This window comes from Silene latifolia, chromosome X, assembly GCF_048544455.1.
Source record: "Silene latifolia isolate original U9 population chromosome X, ASM4854445v1, whole genome shotgun sequence".
Classification (NCBI taxonomy): Eukaryota; Viridiplantae; Streptophyta; class Magnoliopsida; order Caryophyllales; family Caryophyllaceae; genus Silene; species Silene latifolia.
This window is the reverse complement of record NC_133537.1, coordinates 290,121,079-290,127,580: the sequence shown is the minus strand read 5'-3', so window position 1 is coordinate 290,127,580 and position 6,502 is coordinate 290,121,079.

The following is a 6,502-nucleotide window of genomic DNA, read 5'->3' as shown; positions in this document are numbered from 1 at the left end:
TACTGCGTCCTTTCTCGACGTTTGTCTCCTGATTATCCGTAAAAAGGGGTTTTAAATAAGGTTTTACAAATCGGTTTTAAGCATATTTTCGACGTAAATCTTACAATTGTGATTACAAAAATAAATAACAATAATAAAAAGAAGGATTTACACCCTCAGACTTACATGTTTGACGAAACGAGATGAACTAAGTTAATGTTTAGTGATGCTCGACTCGAATGTACGACGAAAGTGCCCTCTAGGAGGAAAACGAATAAGATTGATTAAGGTTGATTGATGTGGAGTTGGTCAAATTGGTCGGTCATGCAAAACGAGGCTGGTACTCAGAAGGATCCGAGCTTACGTGGTCGAAAGTTCAAGCATGTAGACGCCAAAAAGTAGGAACGAGGTCTAGAATGCAAAAGGAGAAGAGAAGGGCGGACACTCGCGTGAGAAATATGTGAGACCGAAGGTCTCTATTTATACTAATCACACGGAGGAAATAGGGTTTTCGGAGAAACTTTGGAAGTGAATCTCAAAAAGATACGGAAAATACGCAGAAAAGGACTGAGGAAGAGGCGCAGCAGTCGCTGCGTCCCTTGGAAGAGGCGCAGCACCTGCTGCGTCCTTTCCTCGGTGGTTTCCTCCTACGGAAGAAAGATTTCCGCGTTTCTAATATGGAATAACGGATTAATCTCGTTTCCTTAATATTTTGTGTGAATATTACGGGGGATATTTTACCAAAGATTAAAAGATTGGAAAATATGGAATATGAATATCCGGAACATTCCAGAACATTCTGACTCGATTTTAGAGAATGAAGACGGTTTTTTGACCCGGACTCCAAATGTACTCTAATTACTGTCAAAACGACCGTATCGGCACGTAGATGACAATTAAGAGGTAGACACAAGTGTTTGAGCGACCTCTTGATGATAAACTTACGAACTGTCACAAATCGTTCCATATACCAAACATGCGGCCCAATCATCACCGGGTGGTTTGCGGGAGGTGCAGAAATGAGGTATCTACAAAGCCCCCACTTTGACTGAGGCTTGGACAAGGTGAAAGTAAAAGTATAGCCATTAGGACAATCGAAGATTACAACCTGACGACTATGGCGACGCAAGGCGGCTCAAGGGGTCTGAGCCAAGGGCCTGTCGTCGGGAACATTTTAGAGTCTGTCGACTATCGGGGAGGGTCATTTAAAGTCCATTAGACTACGTGAGGAGGCTCGCCAGCCATAAGAAGAGACCATACCTGAAATTCCTTGAAACTCCAGGGGAAACAAAACACGATATTAGGAGAAGGCAGCAGGACATAGTCAGGAACTGCTGGGAGAAATCTGCTTGGGTCGGCTTCGAACAAACTTCGGAAGAGCTTGGGGTCGATGTTGATCTCCATGTCTCGAGAGGGAATGTCTATCCGCGTACTCTCGCTGGGGGAACTAATCTCCATGTCTCGAGAAGGAATGTTTATCCGTGTACTCTCGCTGGGGGAACATTATCGGGAACTGATCTCCATGTCTCGAGAGGGACTGTCTATCCGTGTGCTCTCGCTGAGGGAACATAATAAAGGCGTGTCGAAACACCTGTCAAAGAAGAACCGCTCGTTATGACAAGTAAGGTCTTGGCAAAAAAACATGGCAACAGTTTGCTGTTGGCTTGGAAATACGGGTCCGGGCGAAGAATAAATGTCAAACGGACCAAATACGCGATATGACATCGAGGAAGAGGCGCACCAAAGATGGGCCCACAAAATAACGAACTAATAACGAATCTTCGAAAATTCATATGGAGGGAAACTGAGGAAGAGGCGCAGCAAGAGCTGCGTCCCTTGGAACAGGCGCAGCACCTGCTGCGTCTTTTCCTGAGTGCGGCATTTCTGGGTAAAAACCCGATGAAACAGGGGTTTGTGTTTCATAATTTCGAAACATAATTCTCTAATTTCTCTCTCAAATTCAAACCAAATTTCATCAAAATTTGATCAAAAACCCGTATTTGCCATGTCTAATCGAGGTATGTGTATTAATCTTGCATTAATATTCTATATTTGATTGAATTAGACCGACAAAATCAGGATTTCAACCCTAATTATGTCGAAAATTTGGGGCTTTTCCCCCAAATGATTTTGCCTTGTAAATGGCTAATTGGTAGTATAGGGATCATAACCATGTATTTGTTTCGAATTTTCGTTGAGTTTTAAGCATTTGGGTGAAATTGAGACGGTTTCACAACGAAACCGTAAATCGCTTCGAAAATAGCCTTAGGATTTCCCATTTGTGACGAAACTTGATATTTGGAATCCTTGTATGATAGGTAAACTTCCTATCATCTCGGAATTTTGATTTGTGACGGCTTTTCCAGGACACTTTTCTAGGAAATAATCGTCGTTATAACGAAATGTTGTCGAAATTCGGACTCGAACCCATGACTAGGCTTCAACTTAGGCTTGACTTGACCCAAATTACCACATGAGCGGACGGTTTTGTGGAAAAATTGCCAAAGATGGCGAGAAAAGAGCGATTTCGGAGCTCCGAAAACTCGAAAATCCCCTACTTAAGGCTTGTCGTCACTTGACGCGGCCTAAATTCACTTTAATTTTGTAGCTGATGAGGCTTCTATGTCAGGGAAAGGTCCCATGGACGTGGACACTACTATTGACCCTTCTCGTTTGCTTGAGGAGGCGTTAGAGCAGGCTTTTACTGCCGCGGTGACGGTTGCTGAGGACGAGGTCCTTGAGGAGGAGGTGGTTGAGGAGGAGGAGGCCCCGAGACGGGCCAAAGTTGGACAGGGTGGTCGCCAGCTTAGGGGAGAACCTGCGTGGGCTGAGACTTAGGACAGTAGGCACCTTCTTTGAGCTGCAAAGGGTCACCTGTCCTACAAGACGGTGAAGAGCTTGATAAATCGAATTCATCACTCTTCATTCATCTTCTTTTATTTCTATTTGTTATTCCTTTTCCTCATCATTCGAGCTAAAGATAGCTTTTGTTTCGAATCCAAATAGGAGGCCGGGAACATCAGATCGTTCTCGGGCTACACGGCGGCGATGGGGTACTACGAGAGGCTGTCAGCGGAGGAGCGAGCCATCATCGAGCGGGGAGAGTTCCGTGCTTTGGTGCAGGCTTGGAGGGATATCATGAGGAGGAAGCTTCGGGCTAACCTCAGTCTCGTCCGAGCTTTCTTGGACCGGTTTTGGGACACGACCTCCACATTTCACATGCCTTTTCGTGAGATGGGGGTCACGTTGGAGGATTACGGCATGATTTCTGGTTTGTCGTGTGGGACTGAGGTGGTGGAGTTGCCGGAGACAGACTGAGGCTAGGAGGTTGATCGGCTGGAACCTGATGCCGAAAGATGCTGCGGTGCCTGGATTGGTGCCTAGTTCTTACGTCAGGGACTATTTTGCGGGGAAGATCCCGGCGTCGGTGGTGATCGAGGGGAGGGAGACGGCTCCTCCTCCCTGTACTTCAGAGCAGAGAGTCCGTTTGTGGCTCTGGTGGTTTCTGTCTTCGATCTACCTTGGAGACAAGGGAGAGAGGCTTTCGACGAAGCTCCTTCCCTTTCTTTCTGACCTGAGCGACCTAGGCCGTTGGGACTGGGTCACTGCTGATTTTGCGGTCCTCATTCGCTTTATGAGGGCCATGGTTCGTCCGGAGTTGATGAAAAAGGGGACTTCTCCGGCTGCTGTCGGCCCTGGGTTGTTGTTGGAGGTACGAACCTTCATTTCATTTCATGAAAGATCATTTCCTTTTCTTATCGAATCACGAAAGATCGTTGTTGACTATCTTGTTTTACAGGCGTGGGTGTACTCCTACTTTCCGGGCCTCGCGCCCAAGAGGACGAAGCCGGTGGAGAAGGCCTATCCTGTTGTGAGGGATTGGGTGATGTGTTGTACGAGGAGCCGGCGTTCCTTCCACGAAGTCTGTTGACGGGAGGTGAACGCTCTTCAGTTGGACGGCGTGAGTACTTCACCTTGCGTTGTTTGTCTTTCTTCTTTATTTTTAGAACTGATCATAAGAATGACCCTTCGTTTGCATTTCTTAGTGGGTACCCAGGCCTTGGACGGACTACGCTGGCGCTCCTCCTTTTGTGGCTGAGGTCCTTCGACCTAGGAACTAGAGCCGATTGCTGCTGAGGACGTCGATGGGTCATGTGTGGTACTTGGGCGAGCGTTTGGCTCGTCAGTGCTCTCGGGATGTCTTGATGGTTCCCATCGATCCTCCTCGGACGATGTTTAGGTAGGCTTCTGAGGCTACGAGGGAGGCTGACCTGGCTGGCGTCGGTGGTGACGCCCTCCTTCTTCCTGGCGAGGATTACTCGGCGTTCCTCAACGGGAGGTTGGCATACTGGCCGGTCGTGGTAAGTGTTTTACTCTTTCTTTTTGATTATTTTGAGAACACAATGAATGATCATCGGTTAATGGAAATCACTTGACTTTGCAGGAGGTCGAGGCGGCGGACATCGAGCCCCAGAGTACCCCGAGACCCTTGAGTACACTGACGCGACGGGGATGACGACGATCTCCGAGCTGCGCGACTTTGATGCGGCGGTGAGAGATGCTAGCTTGGACGAGTGGCAGCATCTGATTCGGAGGGTGAGTCTCCTAAATTGTACTCCCTCCCATCCACTTTTTTCTTCCCTATTTCCTAAAACGGATTATTTAGGTTTTCTTCCCCTTTCCTTTTTGAAAAAGTTTTTATTAATATTATACTCATACCTCTCTCCACTCATCAAACCCCACCATATCCTTTATTAATATTTAATTCTAATTATTTCTACCTCTCTCCAATAAACAAACCCCACTCATCTCCTTTATTAATATTTAATCCAAATTATTCATACCTCTCTCCAATTACCAAACCTCACTCATATCTTTATCAATATTATACTCCTCACCCTTAATCTCCGTGCCCACCTCAAAGAGGAAGAAAAGAGTGGATGGGAGGGAGTATAATTTTGTGTAAGAACACATTTGCTTGAGTTTATCAAATCGTTAAGAATCGCTTCTTTTGAAATGTAGGTTGCGCCATCCCGGTTTGTGGCTTTGTGGAGGGTAGCCAACCGGCTGCAGGCTACTGCCGTCGAGGCACTTGCTGGCGGCCGAGGACGTCAGGTACGAACCTTCTATTTACTTTATTTTCGACTTTTCTAACTTTCCTTATGTTTAAAATGATTGACATAAGCCAATTCTTGTTGTTTGAAGAGGGAGCGTGAGCTGGAGCGAGAGCTTGCCCACTCTCGGGAGGAGACAGATCGCCTGCTGAGGGAGCTCGAGGTCCGCGACGCCGAGATTGTTGCTCTCGAGGCGAGAGTTGCTGAGCTAGACGGCGACCAGCAGTAGCTTGTTTGTTGCTTTTGTTTTTTTGGCTGTATTTTGTACATTTTTAGGACCCACATTTTGGACATTCGGACTTTGTTTTGGGGCTCGAGCTCCCAGTTTGGTGTACATATCCCCTCTTGATTGTATATATGATGGCCTGAGTGCCTTTGCTGCTGGGTTGCTTTGTTTGTACCTGCAGGTTAGCTTTGAACAGGTTTGGTAGATGACGGTTTGCGCCGTCATGCTGCCGAAATTTACACAGAAATCACATAGAACATACATTTGTAAACATGGCCTAAATTAGCGCAAAACAAATGCAAAAATGCAAAAAATTGCCGGAAATGACCGAACGGTAGTGAGGGTTACCCCCTAAAAAAAGAAAAAAAGAGAAACCTATAAGCTTGAAATGTAATGTGGAACGGGAGTGAAATGATTCCCCAAAAGAAAATTTGTTTTTAAAAAAAGAAACGTATAAGTTTGAAAATGAATGAATTAAATTGGTGAAATGATTCCCCAAAAGAAAAAAAAAAGAAGAAATGTATAAGTGTGCCAAGATGATGAAAATGTCGATATCGCCTCGAAATGTGTGCCCGTGGAATTAGGAAACACGAAACATGGCAATTTGACGATTTTACCCAAAATAATAACCTGTATGAATAGGAAATTATTATTTGAGGAATTATGAAAGATCCAACGCGGAAAATCACAGAAACAAGGCTGAGGAAAAGGCGCAACAAGAGCTGCGTCCCTTTGAAGAGGCGCAGCAGGTGCTGCGCCTGTTCCCCAGTGTATCCGTCCTGACGGATTTTAGGAAAACAGCTTTTAGTATAAATAGAAACTTCGAGGGAGGTTTTATTCACATAATTCTTCCGTCTTTCTTTCGTCTTATTACATAAAGGTCTCAAAATAAGCATACATCATGAATACTCTCGAAATTCATCTAAAAGAATGGGCAAATGAGTTCTCTAATGTGGAGAAACACGACATGGGTGCTTATAACTTTGGATCGCTTTTGAGCTTGAAGTTAATCAAGGTGGTCAAACCGTTCCTAGATGCTTGTCTTGATTACTGGGACCCGAATTATCACGTATTTGCCTTCCCCGGAGGCGACATTTGCCCATTTCCCGAAGAAATTGCTGCGATTGGTGGTTGGGACCCGGAACATTTGCCTGCTATTCCCTCCACTTCTCAAGGGTATAAG